The sequence below is a fragment of the Peromyscus californicus genome, unplaced genomic scaffold (genome assembly GCF_007827085.1).
Source record: "Peromyscus californicus insignis strain IS unplaced genomic scaffold, ASM782708v3 Scaffold_9__1_contigs__length_137607984, whole genome shotgun sequence".
Taxonomy (NCBI): Eukaryota; Metazoa; Chordata; class Mammalia; order Rodentia; family Cricetidae; genus Peromyscus; species Peromyscus californicus.
Window position 1 is genome coordinate 26,564,671 of NW_026294617.1, and position 27,021 is coordinate 26,591,691.

Below are 27,021 nucleotides of genomic sequence, written 5' to 3' on the forward strand. Positions count from 1 at the left end.
ACCCTCTAAATAGTGACCCATTAATCTCCGTTTAAGTCATTCTAAAACTTATCTTTCCCTCAACTTCACACTCTTCAACATCCTTCCTATATAATCCAATACCAAAGAGCTAAGAGCAGATTATTTAGGTTATCATAGCAACCATCTCACTTTTCAGCATCTCTCCATTGAAATGTTAGCATATTATATTCTAATCAGCTGAATTAATTTAAAATATAATGTATTTATAGTTTATGGGAACAAAGCCTATCTCCTAATAGATTTACATATGAATCTGATATAGATATTTAACAGTAAGAATAGTCACCTTGCTCATAAAAGAATTTGTATTATTCTGAATATGTTTGCATGCTAAAATATCACAACCACACATTATCTTTAATTTTCTTACCATTTTAGTCAAATTTTATGCTTGAAAAATAGTAGTTACATACTTTATTAAAATACAAGATATTTATCCACTTATACATTAATGTATTTTTCACATTAAAATAGACACATTTAAAATCTATACTATATTTCATAACATACATATTCTCTTGTGAGTGTGGCTATCCATTGCCATATGGTCAATCTCCTAGAGGCCACAGTCTTAAAGAAATTAACTCTTCCTCTTTAGTTACCAATGACTTTTCAAAGTTTTTAGATTCAAAGTTGAGTGAGTTTGGAAGGAGGGGTGGATTTGGGTAAAGAAATACAATCAGAATACAATGTATTGAATTATCAAGTAACTAGTAAAAATACTTAGATGTAGGTACATTTGTCTCAAAAATGTTCTTTGCTAAAAAAGTAAAATTGACTGTCACACAGACACATTTCTTTACCTCCAATTGTAAAGTGTATTTGAATCAATTCAGTGAATTGGAGACACAGGAAATGCAACAGAAAGCTGCATTAGCTACAAACAATTCAGACTAAAAATAGATGAAACCCTAATAAGTAACATGGGAAAGTTGAAAAATATGCTTGTTATGAATCATTAAACCTTGTCTAATCAACAAGAAGAAAAATGGGAAAATGAGTTTAAATGTAAAAACAAGTCAACTGCATTCAGTTATTATTTTACATTTAAACTTCTTATTAGAAATCTATTAGAGATCAGTATAAATGCCTATTATTGTAGAAGGGAATTCAGCTTGGAAACTATATTCATTTATGTCTAAGTACACACTTCCTTTCACAAATAAGGTATTCAAATTTTAGTTTTATTTGGAAGGAAATTTACAAGTAAGTGTATTTTTTTAATTATGTTAAGTAGAGTAATTATAATTTCTGATTCACTAACATGAATTAAGCTAAGAAATATTTTTAAATTTTAAAGTTCTTACAACATTTTAAGTGTCTCTAATTTAAATTTTGTAAAAGTAAGCACTAATTCTTTAAACAATTTGGTATTAAATATTTTCTTAAAGAATCGATGTCAGCATTGTATCACAGAAACAAACCAGCATCATTTACTGAAAATCAGGTCACTGAACACTCAAGTCGAAGTGAAGTATTTTCTGACATGACTATGAATTCAAGGGAAGTTAAGTGTATAACTGTGCAGCTGGGGAGAAGGCGTGGCTGCTTTTGCAGAGGACCTTCAGATCAGCATCCTTCAGCATCCCTAGTGTTAGTTCACAACCACATTTAGCTCTAGCTTCAGTAAATCTGACATCCTCTTTCTACACCTCAAGCAGTGCACACAAGTGGTACACATACATACACTCATGACACCCATAGAAATGCAATAAACACACTTAAAAATGTATATAAAACTTGATCACAGTAATTATGAAATACAGTCTTAACAGAGAAAGAAAGGAAGAGGGGAAGTGGTTAAGCATTGTGCTTTACAGTTAGTAAAAGCCAGTAATCCAGACATAAGTGTTTCTTAAAGTTACAGATGCAAGATTATTCCTGAAAGTTTACAGTTGCAAGATTATTCCTGAAAGTTTATAGATACAAGATTATTCCTGAAATATTGCAAAAGACTTAGAAAAAAACTTTGAAAAGTCTTATGTGAAGTTTGAAGAGAAATATTTAGGAAATTATGAGCATATCAAAAAGTTTAAATGTATTTAAGAAAAAATAAATGTATAAAAGAAAATTACTATCTGAATTTATATTCATTTTATGTCATTTAATATTCATTAGTATAGCCTAATTTTGAGGATTTCTTTATAACATTTGCCAAATAAAAATGTAGTTTTTAGGTGTAAAATATTCCAAAACTGGAGTGCATATTTTCCTCACCATATAGTCAGGTTTTCTAAACTTCAAGCACCCTATTGGACTTATTTCATCATAGGGAAGTTCAAACCTCATTTTTCATATATCTTGGAAGGAATCAAATGTGAAATATGCATAAGATATTATCTATATACATAAACAATGATAACAGATGAATTCTATCTGGTAAATTACTGAAGATGTTACAGGGAAGTAATCATTGTACACACAACTTTTTATTGTGGACCTGTCCATATAGCCATGAATCCAATATGAGGGCGAATTGAGGAAACACGTCACTGTGGTATACGGTACTTGTGTAAACAGCTGGAACAAGGAGAGATGCAGCTTTGGGTTGTGCTGTTTGACACTTCGAGGTCTTTCGCTGTCAGATGTATGGCTAGTAAATCTTTTTATCCCTATTTTGTAGGCTTTCTCTTTACTCTTAATATTTCTGTTCCTGTACAGCAAGACTTCAAATTGATGTAATCTCACTTAAATGAATTTAAATTACAATAATTACTTGTAAAATTGCCCTCTATTGCTTAATTGAGTAGATTTCCTGTGCCTTTATTTTTCATCTTGGCTCCTTCTCCCCCTGCATTCTGAGGTTTGATCTCTTGTATCCCAAAGGTCTTGAATGCAGTGGTTGTGTCTCCTTATTTAATCTTTCCTTTATTGATATCTCATCAGTTTATTTCCTTGATCTTTTCCCAAATTCCTGCTATGTTTTGTGCTGTATGGACAGGTAGATTAGTAACACTTTTCACTATGATATCTTTTGATTTATTGTTATTTTGTTTCCAAACTCTCAATTTTTCTTTCATGTTGCACTTTCATTCTTATCCATGACTTCCTCACATATTTGGCTGACTTCTATTTCTACATTGTATACTTTTCTCTCTGTATGCTGCATTGATTCATCTGCTTATTCATGTATATTTTGGAATTATTGATCACTTATTTACTAGTGTTTCAATAATTAGTATCATATATAACTTATTGAACTTACTTAAGTAACTTTCAATTCAGGAGTCTAGGAGTTATGATCTTTTGAAAGAATGATATTACTTTGATTTCTTTTTTTTGTTGTTGTTGTTTTGTTTTTTTGGTTTTTTGAGACAGGGTTTCTCCGTGTAGCTTTGTGCCTTTCCTGGATCTCGCTCTGTAGACCAGGCTGGCCTCGAACTCACAAAGATCTGTCTATCTCTGCCTCCCGAGTACTGGAATTAAAGGCATGCACCACCACTGCCCGGCTACTTTGATTTCTTAGGTTACTTATTTTCCTGTCTTATGATGTGCTCACCTTTCACCACTCTTGAGGCCATGGGACATGGGAAAATGGAGTAGATAAATTTGTCATACTAAAGTCCCATTCAATAACCAACTTTATTTAGAGCTTCTGACACTTTATACTCTGAATGTTAGAAGGAATCACATGAAGTAAAATGTACAATCACAAGTAAAATTGCACATAGAGAACTGCACTTGGCTGCATGTTAAAAATAAATAAATAAATAACCCAAAAAACAAACAACAATAACAACAAAACATGTTTTTCAATAGAGGCAAATAAATAACTAACAATAACCAATTGTAATGAATAATCTGAAGTAAACTCCTTCTTTTCCTCTACACCTGGAGGGGCATTAAAAGCATATTCCAAAATGATTCCATGTTTTTGAAGAAACTGAAATCACAAGACTTGTCTTGCTCTCCTGGAGTTTTCTGATAAGAACCAGAATTGTCCTCACATGATTCCATTCATGGACCATGTTCTGACATCTCCAACATTTTTCTTTTTTTCTTATTAATTTTTTTATTTTGCTTACCAACTTCAGTTCCCCTCCCTCTTCTCCTCTTCCCTTTCCTCACGTTCTATCCCCATCCCATCCACTCTTCAGAAAGGGTAAGGCCTCCCATGGGAGTCCATAAAGCATGGCATATCAAGTTGAGGCAGGACCAAGCTCCTCCCCACTGCATCAAAACTTAGCAAGACATCCCACCCCAGGGAATAGGTCCCAAAAAGATAGCTCATGTGCCAGAAACAGATCCTGGTCCCACTGCTAGAGGCCCCACAAACAGACCAAGCTACACAACTGTCACCCACATGCAAGGGGCCTTTGTTGGTCCCATTCAGGCTCCTTAGCTGTGGGTCTAGAGTCCATGAGTGTCCACTAGCTCAAGTCAGCTGTCTCTGTGGGTTTTTCCGTCATGATCTTGACCCCCATTGTTTATATAATTCCACCTCCCTCTCTTCAACTGAACTCCCAGAGTTGTGCCCAGTGCTTGGCTATGGGTCTCTGCATTTGCTTCCATCAGTTACCGGATGAAGGTTCTATGATGACAATTTGGGTATTCACCAATCTGATTATAGGCCAGTTCAGGCATCTTCTTCACTACTGCTAGGAGTCTTAGATGGGGTCATCCTTGTAGATTCCTGGATGTTTCCCTGCACCAGGTTTTTCCCTAACCCCATAATGGCCCCCTCTATCAAGATATCTCTTTCATTGTTCAACTTCTCTGTCCCTCCCCCAACTCCCATCCCAATCCCTCATATTCTCATTTCCCATTCCCTTGCTTCCATCCCCCTCCCCCACATTACCCATGAGATCTCATCTATTTCCTCTTCCCAGGGAGATCCATGTATCCCTCTTAGGGTCCTCCTTTTTATCTAGTTTCTCTAAAGCTATGGATTGCAGCCTAGTTACCCTTTGCTTTATATCTAGTATTCACTTATGTGTGAGTATATACCATGTTTGTCTTTCTGGGTCTGGGTTACCATGCTCAGGATGATTTTTTTTCTAATTCCATCCATTTGCCTGCAAATTTCATAATATAATTTCTTTTATTTATTAATTTTTTTTTACTGCTGAGTAATATGCCTTTATATAAATGTACCACATTTTCTTTATTCATTCTTCAGTTGAGGGACTACAGAATGGAAAAAGATCTTCACCAACCCCACATTTGACAGAAGACTGATCTCCAAAATATATAAAGAAATCAAGACTCTAGACATCAAAATACCAAATAATCCAATTAAAAATGGGGTACAGATATAAACAGAGAATTCACAACAGAAGAATCTCAAATGGTGGAATGACATTTAAGGAATTGCTCAACATCTTTAGTCACCTGGGAAATGCAAATCAAAACGACTCTGAGATACCATCTTATACCTGCCAGAATGCCTAAGATAAAAAACACTGCTAAAAACTCATGTTGAACATGATATGGAGAAAGGGAAACACTCCTCCACTGTTGATGGGAGTGCAAACTTATAAAGCCACTTTGGAAATTAGTATGGCAGTTTCTTAGAAAATTGGGAATCAACATATCTCAAGACCCAGGGATACTACTCTTGGGCATATACCCAAAGGTTGCTCATTCATACCACAAGGATACTTTCTCAACTATGTTCATATCAGCATTATTCTTAATAGCCAGAACCTAGAAACAACCTAGATGTCCAACTATTATATTTTAAATGTAGGATATTAAGACTATTTTTGATTTGAGATTGTAGGTAAATCTCATTGTCATTTGAATGATGAGTATTCAGAGATTCACAGGTCAAAGCAGCTAGAATTGTCAGAAAAAACAGATGACATTGGGCTCTGTGTGTTCTACAAAATAACCCTCACCTCGGTGCATAGGGCCTTAACTGGCCCTAACTGGGCAGTCTTGACTTCTGCTATCTCCTTTTGTGCTTTTGGGAGATATTTGCCATCTTTCTGGTGAATAAAACTGTCTACATTTGTGTGTGTGTGTGTGTGTGTGTGTGTGTGTGTGTGTGTGTGTGTGTGTGTATGAGAGAGAGAGAGAGAGAGAGAGAGAGAGAGAGAGAGAGAGAGAGAGAGAGAGAGAATGTGTGTGTTTCTTTCTCTAATTTGGGCATCAACTTACTGAGGAGCCAACAAGTTGAAGACCAAAACTCCAGTACCACTCAGAAACCACAAATTGCTGCCTCTTTCTGTTTTGGGGATTGGAGACTGCAGTTGTATTCGAAGGTTGGAGTCAAGTGAATTGTACCATTTTTCTTCTCTCCAGTTTATTCTTATTCTTATCCTGAACTGGACAAGTGTCCATTGCTCTGCAGAGCTGTTTTCACGGTTGTATATATTCTTTTTGTGTGACAGAAGCCTCTCTTCACCAATTCAGCTTTGTTGTCTGTAGTGTAGGGTGACTCTCTGGTTTTGCCAACATTCCTGTGTTTGTACTTGCTATTGTAGACCATGCTCCTCCAGGGTGGGTGACTCCCAAATGTGATGGGGAATGGAAAGTAATCACAATACTAAGATCTGTATAGATATAGGATCTGGTTTGCTCTTTCCAAAACTCTTGAGTATTAATCACCCTAGAGGGGATGAAAATGTTGATGTTGGTTAAAGCTCACTAACATAATAACACAACACCAAGGACCATAGAACAGAAATTGGAAAATTAATATAGAATGTTCTGTGAAGTAACAGATTGATATGTGGAGTTAGTAAATTAATGAGAAGGAAAGGAGTATACTTAAAGGCTGCATGAAGGGAACTAGAGGAGAAATAATTTTGGAGCTCTAGATACTGCCAATCATTATCTGATTTATGTTTGTATTTATATTTATCCAGATCCTATGTATCTGGAAGTTTTCCTGTGTCCCACCAGACCTTGAGGTCCTATAGCTGCTTTTAAAATAATCAGTCAGAGGTTTATATTAATTACCAATTGTATGGCCTGTGGCAGGCTTCTTGCAAGCTAGTTTTTTCATCATAATTTCTTCTACTAATCTATGTTTCACCACATGTTCTGTGGCTTTACCTGCATCCCATAACATGCACAGCAGTTTGGTGTCTCCCCTCACTCTCCTTTTGCCTCTCACTATCTTTTTTTCTTGGATTTTCTGACCTGGTCCATTTTGTCCTGCCATAGGCCAGTACAGCTTTATTTATCAACCAATCAAAGCAACACATATTCACAGTACACAGAAAAACATCTTAATGTACTTCCCCTTTTCTGTATAATCAAAATGGAATGTTTTAACTTTAACACACTAAAATTACATATAATAGCATAGTTATTAAGCAAGAATTATAGTTATAATATTTAGTCTATGTGTACTTGATAAATTTAAAGAAAATATTCTATTACCTATCCTGTATTTGTGAGTATAAGGTTTTATATCTAATTTATCTTTTATCATAACTAAGGAAAATTATAACTATCTAGGCTTCAACTCCATCAAAGACCCCAGAAAGATATAGTATTACCTAAGTAAACAAGAAATTTGCTGTAAGCAACTTCCAAAATTCTGGAAATGATAGATACAGCCGGCTGCCTGGACAGTTACCCAAAGATCCTCTGCAACATTGGTGCATCCATCTTCAGCCTATAGGTCTAGAATCTTTCAGTCACTTTTCCCTGTGTCCTGTTGAATATCTTGCAGTCTCTGCAAAGCTAGAAACTGAAGGACCATTTTGCCTGTTTTAGCAAAATTCAGTGGTATATTTTCCTATGGGTCATGTACATCCATTTTATACAACATATTTATCAAGCAGTCCAGACAAGAGCAGTTTCCTTACCAAAATGGCTAATTTTTCCATAAAGGAAACAAACTCCATATGGAGTTGCTTTGATGCCCATTGTCCTCTTTGAAGTCTTATGGGGACATAAAGAAAATTTTAGGATTATGGTCAAATCATGACTTGGAGTAGTCTGTGAGGCTGTATTCTCTGAGTCAGTTGCCTCAAAGCTGTTCTGAATGTTGGATAACCTGGAGACCTCTCAGGGGGTCTTCCTTGTTGGAACCATATTAATCTGTAAGGAATCCACAGCTTCTCATCTTCTGTGGAAAGTAAAGCATAACCTCTTTTCCAAAGTAACATATCCTAAGACATAAATTTTGAAGTCAAGATAATATATATATGTATATATATATATACATATATATATATGTATATATATATATATTGCTTTAACTCAGCAACCTTTACAATCATATGTTTCTCTCCATTTACACATCTCAAAGACAACATAATCCACATGCTCTGTGTAATTTCCCTCTTTACATGGTTTATATTTTTACATATTATTTTTTAAGATTTTATTTTATTTTTATGAGTATCTAAATCCTTTCTCTTTTCTCTCTCTAGCCTATGTACTTATTTACACAAACTGTAAACAGTTAAGTGTTTTATTCCATCTGAATCTGTCTTATTGTGACTGTGTAATCATTTTTTGACCAACGATTTAAATTGCAGTGTGACTAGGACCAAATCAGTCGCAGCACTGGCAGCTGGCCCTGACGCACTAGGCTTTTGAACATGGCGCAGGTACCAACGAGTTATGTTTATCTCCCCAATTCTGGGAAGCAGTATTAAGTAGTATGCTTTTAAGTAGTTTTTAAGCCCACGGCTGTGCTTCCAAGCCAGCAGGAAATGGCTGGGAGAAGCCTCTTTGTATCTCAGCCTGCCCTGTCTGAGACCTGGGGAGTCCACCATGTTGCCACTGAAGCCCACGGGGCCAGGGGACATGCTTCTGTACTGCAGCCTGCTATGAACGACATGAATTAGGAAGCTGCTCTTGGCTCCATTTCAAAACCCTTTTTTTAAAGCTTTCTCAGGTTTGGGGGTGGAAATTCTTGCTACCACATTTGGTTCCATAATGTAACTGGAAGTTTTCCTGTGTCCCACCTGACCCTGATGTCCCATAGCCACTTATAATCACTCAGAGGCTTATATTAATTAACAACTGTATGGCCTATGGAAGGCTTCTTGCTAGCTAGTTCTTTCATCTTAATTTCACCCATTTCTATTAATCTATGTTTCACCACATGTTCCACAGCTTTGCCTGTGTCCCGTTACATGTTGCTCCTTGTACAACATTGGAATCTCCTCCCACTCACCTTTCTCCTCTTACTATCTCTCTTGGATTTTCCCACCTGGCTCTATCCTGCCGTGCCATAGACCAATGCAGCTTTAATTATCAACCAATCAGAGCAACACATACTCACAGCATGTAGAAAGACTTCCCACAGCAGTCCTGGATTGAATTTCTCTGACACCCTGATTTCTCCCTAATTTATTATGTTGGCGACCCCTTTCACTACGTTTTTGCTTCTTTATCGTCTTTCTAGTAGCTTCAGCTTTCTCTCTTTCTCTAGCAGTGAGCACCAAGTCCTTGGCTGAAGAGGTTGATTTATCCACTGACCTCAGGCTCAACCCTGATAAATTTCAGGTCTGCTCTCAGCCATTGAGTTTGACACAACCTTCCCATTCACATTTTGAGGCCTGGAAAGAGCCTTTTGCTGGTTATACTTCTCAGTTTGTCCACCACTGGCATATCCACTCTCCATAACTATCCCTAGGCTGGGCTGTCTATCACCTTAGGGCAGGGCATAGGGCTGCTTGAATTCAGCCTTTCTGATTTGTGATTATTCTTTAATCAAATACTACCACTGTAGCTTATGGGACCTTTTCTGGAGGTCTTGTCTCAGAATGCCACATGGTCACTGCCCTCCAAGTCATGGAGAGTGATGGACAATTCACAATCCCTTTTCTACTGACCTGTCTATTGTCCAAAGGCAGCAATAGCTTCTGCTTTTGAAACTGAAGCACAGCTGTAGCTGTGTTCCACTTGCCTAATGTTTTGCATGTGTGTTGTCTACCCTTTCAGAAGCATCTTCAAAGCTTTGAGGCTTAACCAAGAAAACTAGAATGTAACTTTTAATTTCAGCTCAGTTCAAAAGCCACATTGCCTTAAATTAATAGGTCAGTGCTCAATAAGGTAAACACAGTAAAATAACTGTTACAATAACTCAGCGCTGCTGTTTTTTTCTTGTGTTGAGTACTCTGTTGTTTGACTGAGTCTCATGGGATCTTTAACAAAATTATTAAAACATAAATGTCCCAATTTTCCAGATGCAGAAACTGGTGAGATTATACCAAAGAATGCTAAACAAGAAAATTGAAAAGCTAGGATTTTTGGTCAAGGTCCTGGAATTTATATATCTAATAACATTTGAGAGGTTAATAGCAATAATTCAAACTACACAGGAGTTTTTTTTAAAAAAGGAAATTGATGTTAGTCTATTAGCTTTGAGATTTAAAATTGAGTCTCAACTTTCATGCCTCCAAAATTTTAAGGAAGCAATTTGCTACTTTATGTACCCTTTGCAACATATTTGTGATCCCTACATGCATTCCTCTAAGTCTAATGTCTTCTTTGGACTCTGAAACCTATGTGCATGATGTACATTTATTCCCTTATCCAGTGCCTAGTTGAAGGTGTGCTTTCCCTCCTAAATGAGGTAATTCTCAACTCTCCTCTCTCTTATGGATCACAAGATTCCACTGTTTAGAGCAAAGTTGCTGAGGGTCAGCACTCATCCCCCTCACTCAAGCAGCATAATTCATCAGCATGTGTCAATCTTTCACTTTGTTTAATTACCACCTTCACTACTTGAGGGAGACCAGCTCCCACTTTTTGTCCCAGGGTACTCTTGAGGAGAGAGAAGTGAGAAATATTTAGACAGAAATATAGAGGAAAGAGACACAGGATAGCCTCAGGAGGGCCCAGATCAAAACCCAACAGCCTCTTCTGTCTCTCCTAAAGGGCTTTTAATGGAATGCCAAGGGGTGGAGCAAAAGACCTCCCCTTAGCACAGACAAGTGAAGAACATTTCAAATACCTGTTAATCACATATGTGGTCAAGCCATCCCCTAATTAATGCAGCTCTGCTGTGTAAAGCAAGCTCAGATCTCACTAGGAAACTTCTATGGACCCCAAGAACTACTTACTTATAACCATCCACTTTCTTTAATAGATTATTATAACAAGAATATAAATCATACTTTTCTATTGTTTTTAATATAAACTTATATAATATTAAATTAGAGAATGGTGTATATTATGCAATTAATCCCATACAGCACATTTTACATACAAAAAGCATCAAAATTATTTAGTTGGTAACAACACTTTCAAAAATCTTCAAAGCTTTTGTCACTGCTGTGGGATGGTCTGTATGTCAAATGTGTTGCTGATTGGTCAATAAATAAATCACTGATTGGCCAGTGGCCAGGCAGGAAGTATAGGCGGGACTAAAAGAGAGGAGAATTGAGAGAACAGAAGCTGGGTGGGAGAGACACTACCAGCCGCCACCATGACAAGCCACATGTGAAGATCCCGGTAAGCCACGAGCCATGTGGCAAGGTATAGATTTATGGAAATGGATTAATTTAACCTATAAGAACAGTTAGCAAAAAGCCTGCCACGGCCATACAGTTTGTAACCAATATAAGTCTCTGTGCTTACTTGGTTGGGTCTGAGCAGCTGTGGGACTGGCGGGTGGCAAAGATTTGTCCTGACTGTGGGCAAGGCAGGAAAACTCTAGCTACAAATGGCGCCCAATGTGGGACAAGAGTTTCCACCTAAAAACTGAGAAAAAAGATTCTAAAACGGAGCTAAAAACAGCTTCCTAATTGTCTCTCTCAAATGAGCGGCAGCTGCCGGTTTGAGCTACTGGCGGGTTCCTAGTGTGCAGTGCGTGCTCAACCTGCCGCCCTATGGAATGAGGCCTCTGCAAGTGGCACATTAAGCTGTGTGGTGGATTTGACCTTTACTAGTACAAAACAAAACAAAAAAAAATGTTCCTGGGCTACACGCTGCTTGGATAGAAGCATAGACCCACTATTTCTGAGAGTTGATGGCTCCCAGAGCTGGCGGAAAACGTATCACTGCCATGTTGGGAAGCTGAAGTGGGCAGAGCCAGCAGCGCCAGCGCCCTTTCAGGCTTAGAAGGCTACAGTTTAAAGCAATAGGCTCAAGCTAATATAAAAAAATAAGCCACGTAAAGATGGCTACCACACAGAGAATCTGGATTATGTTATCTTTGATATTTGTAACTGAAGGAAAACATTTGATTACAAAAGCTGTTGAGTTATGCCAAAATGTGTATTTTAAAGGTACCTTGACTTCAAAATTTGGATGTAAGGATATGTTGCTTTGGAAAGGAGGCTCTGCTTTTGTTTCCACAGAAAGCCAGAGGCTATGGATTTGTTCCAGATTAAGATACATCAGGTTTGACCAGCCAAGACCACCTGAAAGGTCTCCGATGACACCATGGCCCAGATGATCCAACATCCAGAATGGTTTCAAGGCAACTGGCTCAGACGATACACCCTCATGGACTATTCCATAATCCTAAAGTATTCTTTGTGTCCCCATAAGGTACAGCACCCCCCTCCAGCAGGAAGTAGTAAGAGAAGCTACGCCCAAATTCCCAAATATACCAAGCTGACTTTGGAGATGTGTAAAGGTTAAAACCTTCCTTTTTAAGAAAAGAAAAGGGGAAGTGCTGTGGGAAGCTGGGTGGGAGAGACACTGCCAGCCGCCACCATGACAAGCCACATGTGAAGATCCCGGTAAGCCATGAGCCATGTGGCACGGTATAGATTTATGGAAATGGATTAATTTAACCTATAAGAACAGTTAGCAAAAAGCCTGCCACGGCCATACAGTTTGTAACCAATATAAGTCTCTGTGCTTACTTGGTTGGGTCTGAGCAGCTGTGGGACTGGCGGGGTGGCAAAGATTTGTCCTGACTGTGGGCAAGGCAGGAAAACTCTAGCTACATATCACTACAAGTTTAAAAGTTAAATTATTCTATCTTTGAAAAAATGAATGTTTTGTGTTCCCTCAACATACATTACTACACTTTTATCAGCAACTCCTTTTGTCTGTTAAAAAGGAAGCATTAATTTACGACTTCAAAAATATACTTAATGTCTGCAAGGGAAAAATGTGAAAAAAAAAAATATATATATATGTTGAAACTGACTATTCATTCTCTTTTACATGTCTTTGTATAGTAGCTCAGTGATTGATTATTTTAAAGTATTAAGAACATTTCTAAATATTACATTTTAATACATTTCATATCTCATTATACTATAAAACTAATTTGATTTCAAAGAAAAATCAGAACACACAAAATGCAAGGTAGCATATTTAAACTGTATATATATTTTTCAGTATGAATGCTTCATAATAAAACACTTATGCAACAGACAAAAACAATGTACAAAACAAAAGTTAATTCAGAAAAATAAAACATAAAATAAGGAATCAATTAGTGGTAAAATTTAAGCACAGTTAATACTTGTATTAAAATGCTAATGGACCATATTTATGGAAAATAAATTGTTAGTTAAGTCTTTCCTGAATTATTCAATATATTGATTTTGTTATATTTAATTGAGAATAAGTCTGGCATTATAGCTTTTAAAAATTGTTTTAATATATAATAGGAAGACATTAGTGTCTCCATTTAACAAGAACATATATTCTAATAATATCTCTTACAGAATATTTTCTTCTATTTATTACCTAAAAATACTAAAGAGGGAAAAAAACTAGTTTCCACTGCCTTATCTTAATTAAGAATACATATGCTACTTAATTTTCTCATAATACATTAATTAGTATATTTTGAATGTAAAGTCACATTGCCAAAGTATTATATTTTGAACAAATTGAACAACTTGAAAGAAGGAAAAACCTTAGCTCTAATTCATTTTGATGTAAAATTTGCAAGTATTTGTTATTAATGTAAATAGGTTAGTGGTTATATAGCACTTGTTATATAAACTTTAAGAAATCTGAAGTTTTTATTTAAAAATTTTCAATTATTTGTGAACTCTTAATGGAGCCAATTTCAATGATTTTTTTTTCCTGAAGCATAATATTATGACATTGAGAAATGATGTTTTCTTTCCTGTTAGCACTCTTTCCTGGAGATAGGTGCTGTGGGAGAAACAAGAGACACCAGTGTCTTTGTCCACAACACAGCTAAAAACAGGTCAAAGACAAATAGACTTCAAAAAATTTAATTGTAGCATCAAAATAATTCAAAGGAGAATAATTATTAAGCATTTTCACTGAGATAGTTGCAAACAACTGCATTTATCAAAAAATCTTATAAAATAATTATCCTTAAAAATATTTTTCATATTCTTCAAAAATTTACTTCTATACTTCCTCAAGATGCAATAATTTGCCTTTTCAGAACCTTTGTTTTACTTCTTAAGTGATAATGGGCTTGTGAGTTAATATGTTTAAAATAAAAATATTTAATAGTATTTTGTCAAATACAATATTTTACTAATTTAAATACATATCTAATTCTGTGGGCAACAATTATCAGCTATTTTAAGTCTTATCCTACTTGTGAAGAAATCAACTATTCATTTAAACTTTTATTTTCATTTCTACCTATTTTTGTTTTTGTTTTTTTTTTTCAAGACAGGGTTTCTCTGTGTAGCTTTGCTCCTTTCCTGGAACTCGCTTTGGAGACCAGGCTGGCCTCGAACTCACAGAGATCTGCCTGCCTCTGCCTCCCGAGTGCTGGGATTAAAGGCGTGTGCCATCACCGCCTGGCTATTTTCATTTCTTACACTGTATTTTATTATTGTTTTTGTAAATGATGTACTGATGTAGCTTATTGACATAAACAATTGTCTGGAAATAATGGATTTATAAATGATCTTATTGTATCATGGGTGGACATTATTGCATCAATTCTGTTGTTGTTGTTTTTCACTCTTTTAGGGTGCCCACCACCCAGTTTCCAAATAAATCACTCATGGAGGCTTATTCTTAATTATAAATATCCAAGCTTAGTTTGTCTTGTTTCTTGCCAGCTTTCCTTAACTTATTACCCCCTCTATCTTTTGCCTCTAGACTTTTCCCATTCTCTTACTTCTGTAAATCTTAATCTTACTCCATGGCTTGCTGTCTAGCTGGGAAGCTGGCACGTAGGTCCTCCTCCTCTGGCCACTTCTTCCTCCTTGATTTCTCCTTCTATGTATCCTCTCTGCCTGCCAGCCCTGCCTATCTTTCCTCCTGCCTTGCTATTGGCCATTCAGTTCTTTATTAGAACATCAGGTGTTTTAGACATGCAAAGTAACACAGTTTCTTAGAGTTCAACAAATGCAACATAAACACTAGTAACATACCTTAAAATAATATTCCCCTACATTCCCCCCCTTTTTTATAAATAAAAATGAAAGGTTTTAACTGTAACATAGTAAGCCTGTATACAATATGAACAATTATCAAGTAAAGATTATATTGACAATGTACTGAATTCCAATTCATTTGTGTCTAGTAAATTTAAAGAAAATTCTTCATAATCTGTCATATTTTAGTAAATCCAAAATTTTATACTTAATTGCTTTCTATCATACCTAAGGAAAACTGCAACTATAGCTATCTAGTTTTCAACTTCATCAAAGGCCCCCAAAATATTATTTGAGTAAAGAAAAAGTGCATTGTAAACAATTTCCAAAACTATAGAAATGACAGAGTCATCTGACTGCCTGGACAGTCACCCAAAGTTCCTCTGTAATGTTAGGGCATCCATCTTCAGCCTACAGGCCTAGAGTTTCAGGCAGACTTCTCAGTGAAGCAGGAAATTTGATGGACTGCCCTGCTCTGTATTGGCTAAGTTCATCAGTCACTTTTCTCTGTGTCCTGCAGAATATCTGACAGACTCTTCTGTGAAGCAGAGAACTTTGAAGGACTGTCCTGCCTAGTTTTGGCAAAGTTCAACAATTCTAGTTCTTGTGTGTTCTGCATGTCCAGTCTGCACAGCACATTGTCAGGAGTCAAAGGCAGAAACAGTTTCTTTGCCCAGTGGCTAACCTTGCCACAATGAAAGCAAACTCCATAAGAAATTTCTTCAATGACCATCATCTCTGAAGTAAATTGGTGCTGCCCAGAGCAGATATGTCTCATTGTCATGAAAAACTTTAAGTTAACAAAACATTATTTAAGCCATATTCTATAGGTCTTTGAATCATTTGAAGATAATCTATCTAAAATATATCTCTATATGATCCTGAAAGCATGCCTAACATATCTAAATTTTGATTGTTATAAGTGACTAATCACTAACCTATGTTCCTGATTATCCTATCCACTAACCTATGTTCCCAATTATCCTATATAGTTTATAAAAATAGCTTTTAAAAATTAGAACTTCACCCTATATTTCCAAATGCACTGCATGGGCAAAATACCTCAAATAAAAATAGAAACATACATACAATATGTTGTAACAAAAATAATCTTAAATTTTTATCAATATATAAAAATCCTTTAAACAAATTAGGAACATATATATACATTGTAATAAAAATTACTTTAATTTTTATCAAGATACAAAAATTTATGTCCATGCAAAATATCTGAGATTAATAATTGTCTTTTTATCCTATATTCCCCTAAATTATAATAAACATCCACAAACCACCAATTAACCGAATACTAGCCATACCCCCCAACACTTGGGAATTGAGCATAGTTTTCTCCATAGTGCTTCCTGCTGTCTGTGGGAAAATGCATCTCCGGGGGTCTTTGAGAAAATTTTGAGATAAGGACCAAGTCCTGAGAAGACCAACAGGAACCTTTGTTGATAGATATCATTTGTCAATGTTCAGGAGTTTGCCCTTGATCATACTTCATTGTATCATTCCTGAAGGGATCCATAGCCTATTGTCTCCTGTGGGAACAAAACTGTAAAGCATTTTTTTATTTCCATTTGACAAATATATTTTTGACTTCTTTTTTAAAGTTAAGACACTCCTAAAATATCTAGATTTGTTCAATTTAGCAGTTTAGTTCACAATCACATGTCTCTTAGCAGCTATTGTTTGCTTATCAACATTCAAAAAATTCAAAATCAACACAGTAACATACAGGATACAGAGTCCCTGTGTATTTCCCATCTCTATATGGCTTTTTTCTTTTATATTACCTTTACTATCTCTTTAGAGACTTTATTTTTTAAAACTCTTTCTATAAATGCCTGTACCCATTTTCTTTTCTTTCTTAAGCCTATGCACATTGTAAAACACACTAGAAACTGTTTAAAGGCGTTTCTGTCTGGAACTCTTTTACAGTGTATATTTTAGCCTTTATTTATTTATTTATTTATTTATTTATTTATTTATTTATTTTTGATCTTGTGAGCAAACCTTTAAACGTGCTAACCTATACCTGGATTCTCCATGAGTGGCTCTTGGCTGGCTCTACCTGCTTCTCGGGTTGTGAAAGTCAAGCCTAAAACTCATGGCCTAAAACTTCTTGACCAAGAACTCCATTCAACCTTTCTAGAGCTCTAAAATGCTGATGTTTGTACTGTAGCAGGCATTTATTCTTAGTTTTTGTTTGTTTGGTTTTGGTTTTTGTTTTTTGGGGTTTTTTTTGTCCGTAGTTAATGTATTGGCTGCTCAAAGGCTCACCAACAGGCAGAAACTCTTAAAGGAAACGTATTACCTTTTTTCTCCTTAGCTTCCTTAAGCTCAGTGTGGAAATACAGGCCCATGTTGGAATGTCAAAATGTTGTTGGTTGTTTTTTTGCTCCTTTTGGGGTCTTGCCACTCAGCTCCCAAATAAATCACACACAGAGTCTTATTCTTAATTATGAATGCCTGGCCTTAGCTTGGCTTGTTTCTTGCCAGCTTTTCTTAAATTATTCCATCTACCTTTTGCCTTTGGGATTTTCTTATTCTATTACTTCTGGAAATCTTACTTTTACTCCATGGCTTGCTGTGTAACTGGCTGACTAGCCCATGGCATGTCTTCCTTCTCTGGCTACTTCTTTTCATATTTCTCTTTCTATATATTCTCTCTGCCTGCCTGCCCCACCTATCCTTTCTCCCACCTTGCTATTGGCTGTTCAGTTCTTTATTAGACCATCAGGTGTTTCAGACAGGCACAGTAACACAACTTCACAGAGTTCAACAAATGCAACATAAACATAAGGAACACAACTTAAAATAACATTACCCAACACCACTTGATCAGAAAACACGTTTCAATACCATCTCATCTTCTGTTTGTTGTTAGTGGATTTGTCTTACCCTGTTTTCCTCCTGTCTTTTTCTTTTTTTTTTCCCAGCCAGTACACTCTTTTCATCATGTTGTTCTATTTCAACACTTGCCCACAGCAATCAAGCCACCTAAGCAGAAACTGAAAGCTTTTAAAACATGAGAGAAAACAAACTTTTCTCCCTTCAAATTAATTTTCTTAGGTATGTTTTTTCTACAGTGACAAAAACTCACTAACACAGGTATCATGGATATTAGTGAATGGCATGAACTTGTGTGATTAATCTTTATCTACATGAATATTTTAGTAGTATATATGAATGCGTATAATCTAAAACACATTAGATCAACCTTAATGCACATTTGATTAGCCTTCCTTGGAACTTATCAACCAATATTCAGATTTAAGTGAAATATTCTCAAGGGTCATGTGGAAATACAATTTTGAATTGAAGCTTACTGTGTTGAATTTAGAAATAAATTCAAAGGAGGGAAATCAATAAAAAACAGTGTGCAGTAAACAGCAAATTGGTTGAGCCCATAATAATGATGGTGATAAAAGTCAATATTTTAAGGAATAAACAGAACAACTTACATTAAAAAAAAAAGATTAGTCATGTAGAATTCTAGTAACATACACATTGGAAGGAGAAAACCAGCCTCCATAAATATTGTCTTCTGGTTTCTGCACATGTTCCATGGCACATACACACATATATGTTCAAACACACATGCAAGTGCTCGCGCATGCACGCACACGCACATGCGCGCGCGCGCACACACACACACACACACACACACACACACACGCACACTAAATAGTAATATGAAAACTTCAAGGTCACATTTAAAGATCATTATTGATCATATTTAACAAATGACTATAATGTATGCTTTACTTTAAACTATACTAATTTAATGGTTCTGATGTAAAATAAAACATGAATAAAACTTATGAATAAAAACTCATGAATTGTTTTTCTAATTGATATGGCTAGTGGAATAACGATCCATTTGAAAATGTCCTCATTGATATGTAGAAGGTACTATCAAAGGAACTGACTAGAGTAAAATAGTTTTGAGTTAATAAGATGGAGCTAATCTTTAAAATGATTATGCTTTGTACAAATCATATTTCTCTCAATATTCACCCATGTCCCCATTTGAACAATCCTGAAGAACAAACTTTCAGATAATTAAAATCAATAGAATTTTCTTGATCTACTTTCTGTTATGACATAATATGTGAAGAATAGAAAACACATTCCTACTCAAACATCAAGGAACAAATTACCTGAGCTATTAATATCTCATCTCTTTTGTTTTCTAACAGCAATTACCTGTAAAAATTAGATTCAACCATCATTAAAGAAAAGTCAACCTTTGTTGTTAATATAACTGAGTAGTGTTTTTAAAATAACCTTGCTCAAATATACAGTCCTGAAAACAAATAAAAGCCAGAATGTGGTATTTGAGAGATAACTCAGTGGATAGGATCACTTGCTGTACAATAATGAGCTTTAATCTTCTACACCCACATTAAAAATGGGATACACTGATACAAATCTGTAATCACAGCATTGGTAAGTTGGAGAAATGTGGATTTCTGTCAAGCAAGATTAACTGAATTTATGATCTCCAGGTTCAACGAGAGATCCTGACCCAAAAATTATGGTGAAGAAATGGTTTAAAAAGGCAACTGATGTTGCAAAAAACAAAACAACAACAACAACAAAAAAAAAAACAAAGTATCTTTATTTGCAGCTGGTGTTATACTATATGTAAGCAATACTAAAAATTCCACCAGAGAACTCTTACATCTGATAAACAGTTCCAACAAAGACCTGCATACAAAATTGACTAATATCATTATCTCTCATTTATATAAATAACAAAATTGACTCACAAATAATCAGTAGCCTTCATATATACAAATAACAAACAGACTGAAAAAGAAATCAGGGAAACAACACCTTTCACAATAGCCTCAAATATTTTAAAATATTTGGGGTAATGCTACCCAAGCAAGTGAAAGATTTGTATGATAGAAAACTTCAAGACTTTGAAAGATTAACAGAGTAAAAATGATCATTGTACTAAAAACAATCTATAGATTTAATACAATCTGCTATGGAATAATACTTTTGCACACTGGTTTAACAAAACACTGATTGGCCAGTAGCCAGGCAGGATAAGCACACAAGGAGAATTCTGGGAAGAGGAAGGCTGAGTCAGAAGACACCAGTCCACCATCCAGGCAGTAGCATGTAGTGACACACAGGTGAAGCCACGGAACATGTGGCAACATATAGATTAACATAAATGGACTGAGTTTAAGTGTAAGAGCTAGTCAGTGGTAGATATGAGCTAATGGCTGAGCAGTTTTAATTAATATAAGCCTCTGTGTGTTTACTTGGGTCTGAGCAGCTTCAGACTGGATGGGACACAGGAAAACTTTCAGTTACACAATCCCCATCAAAATTACAATACAATTCTTCACAGACCTTAAGATGACAATTCTCAACTTCATATGGAAAAACAAAAAACTCGGGATGCCTAAAGCCATCTTAAACAATAAGAGATTTTCCAAAGGTCTCACCACACTGGATTTCAAGTTTCACTACAGAGTAGTAGCAATAAAAACAGTAAGTTATTAGCTTTAAATCAGACACATTGATCAATGAAATCATCTTTAATGATGGTTGAATCCACATACATAGAGCCACCTGATCTTGATAAAGAAGCCAGAGGTACAGAGTAGGAAAAAGCATTTTCAACAAATGGTGATGTTCAAACTGGATAGATGAATGAAGAAGAATGCAAATAGATCCATACTTATCACCCTGCAAAAACCTCAGATCCAAGAGAACTGAACATAAAACCAGATATACTCAACCTAATAGAAGAGAAACTGAAGAATAGGCTTGAACTCATTAACATGGGAGAAAACTTTCTGGACAGAACACCAATAGTCTGGGCACAAAGATCAATGGTTAATAAATGTGACCTTTTGAAGCAGAAGGATTGTGTAAGGCAAAGGACACTGTCAATCAGACAAAGCAGATGCCTGTGGATGGGAAAAGATTTTTTTTGCCAATTCTACATCTGATAAATGACTAATATTAAAAATATATAGAAACTAGATATCAAAAATCTAAATAATCCAATTAAAAATGTGGTACAGATATAAATAAAGAAGTCTCAATAAAGAAAACTCAAATGACTAAGAAACACTTAAACAAATGTTCAATCTCCTTAGCCATCGGGGAAATGCAAATCAAAACTACTTTGAGATTTTTATCTTACACCTGTCAGAATGCTGGTGGGAGTGCAAACTCTTATAGCCACTTTGGATATCAATATGGGGGTTCCTCAGAAAATTGGAAAGTGATCTACCTCAAGATGCAGCTATACCACTCTTGGACATGTACTCAAAGGATGCTTCCTTCTACTACAAGGACACTTGATCAGTTACATTCATTGCTGCTACAGTCATAATAACCACAAAATGGAAACAAAATTGATTTCTCACACATAAACAATGGATAAAGAATGTGTTACATTTAAATAATAGAGTATTATTCTGTTGTTACAAAACAAAAATGACATTATCTGCTGGAAGAAGCCTCTTTATTGATGATTGGACAAGGCACCTATCTATGAGTTTGGCAGAATATCATGAGGAATCATTTCATTGACTTTTTCCAGTTGTGTTTGGTTCTACTCTAAGTCTCTGGGCAATCCAGTCTCTGTTCCTGGCAATCAAGATACTGTAGAGTATGAGTTCCCTTTCATGGTATGGGCCCCATGCTAAACCAGACATTGATTGGCCACTTCTACAAGTTCTGTGCCCCCATTGTCCCTTCTCATCTTGCAGGAAGGACAGATTGTAGGTTGATGGTTTTGTGGGTTGTTTTGTGGCTAGTATTTCTCTTTTTCTAGCTTGCAGAGTACCTATTCCTGCCAAATAGAGTAGACTGTAGCTCTGGGAACCCCACAGAAGAGGGGGAGGAAAGATTGTAGGCATCTGAGAATGGAGAATGCCAGGGGAACATGGCCCACTGAATCAACTAGGCAGAACTTATGTGGACTCTTAGAGACTGAAGTAACAATCATCGGCCTGCATGGGTATGTACCAGGTCCTCTGCCTATATGTTATGGTTGTTAACTTGGTGTTTTTGTGAGATCCCTAACAGTGGGAGTGAATATGTCTCTGATTCTTTAGCCTGTTTTGGGAATTTTTTTTCCTCCCTTTGGGTTGCATTGTCCCGCCTTGGTTTGTCCAGTTGTTTCTTTTATTGTTGTTTTTATATTTGATTGAACTCTTGGAGGCCTGCTCTTTTTCTGAAGGAAGACACAGGTATAGTGGATCAGCAGTAGAGGGGTGGTACAAGGAGTGGGATCTGGAGAAATAGAGGGAAGGGAAACTGGTCAAGATGTATTGTATGAAAGAAGAATCTATTTTCAAGAAAATAGATTAAAAATGACATCATTACATTTACAGGCAAATGAATGGAACTAGAAAAATCATCCTGAGGTAACCCAGATTGAGAAGCATAAAGATGATATATATTCACTTATATGTAGATATTAGCCACTAAGTCAGTGATAACCAAGCTACAATATATAGACCCAAAGAGTTTAGGTATAGAAGAAGCATCTAAGGGGACACATGAATAGAATAGATTTTAATGGGTAGACTGGGGCTGGCTGGGACTAGAATAGGAAAATTAGGTGTGGAGTGGGAGGGGCAATAGTGTTGATAGAAGGAATGCAGGGAGAGAAAGCTGGAATTGAGGAGCATTTGAGGGATGATAATGGAAACCTAGTATAGTAGAAACTTCCTAAAATATATGAAGGTTGTCCTAATCAGGTATCCTAGTAATGGAGGATATGAAGACTCAATTGGCCATCTTTTGTCCATAAATAAGGCTTCCAGTAATGGGACTGGGTTCCAGTCAGTTTATTTGTTGGCCAAGGAGATCCCATGGAAATCCCCAGTCAACCCAAGCTGTTGCTAAGACAATGGGTTGTTCTCCACAAACCTAGGCCATAGGCTTATTACTGAGCAACCTCCACACAACTCATTGAACATGGAGAAGCTGAGCTGGTGCCTACATGGAGTCTTCATCCATACATTATAGTCTCTTTTGCATGAGAAAAATACTCTTCTGGCTATGAAAAGAGAAACATAATCACTTACCCAGCCACAAAAATCTTTGACCTACAATCTGTCCTGCTTGCAAGATACACTAGGACAATGGTGTCACAGAACTTGTAGGAGTAACCAACTAATATTTTATTTAGGTAACAAAGAACCAGAGACTAGACAGCTCAGAAACCTAGGGTACAACAAAATACTATTGATCTGAAAAAAAAGTGTCAATAAAATGACTCTTAATGATATTCTGTTCTACTCACAGATCAGTGCCCTATTCAGTCTTTATCAGAGAACATTCCTCCAGTAGTAGATGGGAACAGATGCAGAGAACTCTAGCTAGACATTACACACAGAGATAGTCTAAATGGCATGTCTCCATCAAATTCCCCCCAGAACTCAGCGACCCTCTCAGAAGATGAGGTGAAAAAAGGATAAGAGCCAGAGGGGATGGAGGACACCACTGGGGAAAAAACAAAAACAAAACAAAACAAACAAAAAAACCCAGCCCTCTTAATCATCTAAGCAAGCTTCATATGATCTCACAGAGACTGAAGCAGCAAGCACAGAGCTGACACAGGTCTACGTTAGGTCTTCTGTATATGTATTATAACTGTCAGCTTAGTACTTTTGTAGGAGTCCTGAATGTGTGAAGGAATGAGTCTCTGATTCTTGTGCCTGTTCTTAGGTCTCTTTTCATTTTGTGAGTTGCCTTATCCAGCCTCGATGTGATAGCCTTTGTTTTATCGTATTATATTTTATTTTGTCATGTTTGGTTGTTATCTCTTAGAAGCCTGTTCTTTTCTAATGAGAGACAGAAAGGCAGCAGATCCAGAGGGGGGGGATGTGGGCAGGAACTGGAAGGATTATAGGAAGGGGAAACTATAATCAGAATATACTGTATGAGAAAAGAATCTATGTTCAATAAAATGAAAAAAAAAGGTATCTGATGTTGATGCCTGACCTCAACATACATGTTTACACATGTTCATGCACATAATAAGATAAAACAAAAGCTATCATATATATAATATGTATGTATAATATATATTATATTAAATATATAATTTATTTATATATTATGTATAGTGATTAACAGTGACAAAATTTTCAAATTTAATATTGACCAAAGGCTTAAAGGAGAATAAATTGCTTGTCACTATACCAAGCTAATAACATTTTTTTACCATAATAAAAGTTTTCAAAATGTTAATTAGAGATATTTCTCTGCATTATGAATGGACTTGATACCAGGGTATTTGAAATTTTATAGAAATTTATGTGAAAGCTTTTATATTGTATATAATGTACAGTAAAATATCTCTAAACAATAAACAAAATAAATCAAAAGGAACATTGTTGGGTTTGTCTCTGAAGTATGTCAAGTTAGGAAAGCTCCTTGCATGTCATTGCTTTTATTTGCTTAGCTTGTCCTTTGCCCTATGACTGGTTTTGGTGCTCCAAAACCTTGGGAGATCTTTAACTTCTGCAGTATCTATGAAAAGGCAGAGTAATAAGACCTGGAATATGAAAGTCCAGAGGCTCTTGGCTTCAATTTCTCTGTTCACATCACATGGGGAAATGACAGCTCTTGGGCTCTCCTCCTTAGGCAAAGGAGGGTGGAGGGATGAGAGGAGTTCTCCAGGATAATATGGGCATTTACTTCAAGTTTTACAATTAGTGTTAACCAATATTTACAAATAGAGTCCTACAGCTATTTGTAAGTAAGACTGTATTACATTTACTTGTGTAGGTCTCAATACTTAAACAAAGTTGGTAATAATTGTGATAAACCAAATTCCTGAGTGTTCATAGTGAAGATAAGTTGGAAAAACTTGTCTTTCAATGTAGTTAACTGACCACAATCAATAACATTTTTAGGAATCCCAAGCTCAAAGGTAAAAACACACTTGTGCTTCATGACAGCTGTCATTACATCGAAGCAAGCTGGGAGCTGCTTAGGATTTTCAGGTGCTCAATAATTGGACAAGCAGTCTTGAAACAACACAAGTACAACTTCAGAGTATTCTATGGCTCTGAATCAATGGTAAAGAAGCCAGCAGGGGAGGTAACTTGTAAAGCAGAAGGATTATAGGGGTAGCTGCTATGGTGTAGTTAAACTAACTTGGCTGCTAGAATACATGCTGGGTTTGATCATCAGCTAAGGAAAGTAAAAAACACATTTCATTCTGGTTAAAGGAAAGTACCGTGCTTAAAACTCTAGACAGTGTTTGATGTTATTTGAATTCCATTCTTATTGCTTTCTCACATTTCCTTCTAAAAAAACATCTTACACTGGAACATTTTACCATTTTAATAAAAAAATATTTGTATAGGGACCTGTTTATAAGCACAATAAACCACTCTATACTATGAATTATGGGATAATAATCCACACCTCAGGCACTAAATAGTGCTCAGTACGGCCTTATATCTAACAATGCAATGGGTGTGAATTATTACATCATAATTCATATCCTGTTGTGCTATGCTTCTTAAATATCATCATTTTGCTAAAAAACCCTAACACTTTATATTCATTTTTCTTATTCTTAAATTTGAATTTGTATATATAGCTTCAGAAGACTGTACAAAAAATGTGAGATGGACCATATTTCAAGGTTGAACATTGTGAAGTGCATTATTTATTTCTCATTTAATATATTATTTTTGATGAATTTAAATCAAAATACATGATAAAACTAGCAAGTGCTTTGCATAAACATTACATGTATGTTGTACATAATGAACATTTTCATCTGTCAAGTGATCCTCTTTCTCATCAATGAAACTTATCATATAAGTCGAGGCAAAAGTTATAAATCAATTTCTTATATATGATCTGAGTGGTAAGGTTATTTTCTTTTAAAAAAATTTATTCATTTTACATACCAACCACAGATCCTCATCTCATCCCTCCTCCCACTCTCCCTGCCCTCCCCCACAACTCCCACCCCCTCCTTTTCCTCCAGTTCATGCGTCATCCCCTCCTCCAAAAGAGTAAGTCATCCTATGGGGGAAACAGCAAAACCTGGGACATCAGTTGAAGTACTGCATCAAGGGTGAGCAAGATGTCCGACCATAGGTAATGGGCTCCAGAAAGCCAGCTGATACACCAGGGATAGATCCTGATCCCACTGCCGGGGCCCCTCAAACTATCATCATAGAGCCTTCATCCAGTAACTGATGGAAATGGATGCAGAGATTTACTGCCAAGCACCAGGCTGAACCCAGGAGCCCAGTCGAAAGAGGGAGTAGGGAATTATATGAGCAAGGAGAGTCAAGATCATGATAGGGAAATCTTCAGAGACAACTGAGGAACTCACATAAACTTTAGACCAACAGCAGTGGAACATGCATGGGACTGGATGACTGGACACTCTGCATATGGGAGACAATTGTGTTGTGTAGCTGAGTCTATTGTTTGAAGGTTACTTTCATACTTAGTATTTTATCTAGAAAAGGCTTTAAATTTCTCCTATGCTATTTTTGACATAAAAATTTCAATCTTGCCATGTTAAACCGTATATTAATCTGTATTCCCCTAGATACATTTGTAGCTGGAGAATTTCTCTCCAGCTCCCACCGCCAAGTCCCGCCAGTCCCGGAGCCCACTTATAAAATAAACACACAGACTCTTACATTATTTAAACTGCTTGGCCATTAGCTCAGGCCTATCACTGTCTAGCTCTCACACTTATATTCAGCCCATTTCTATTAATCTTTACTTTTCCACATGGCTCGTGGCTTACCGGTACTTTACATCT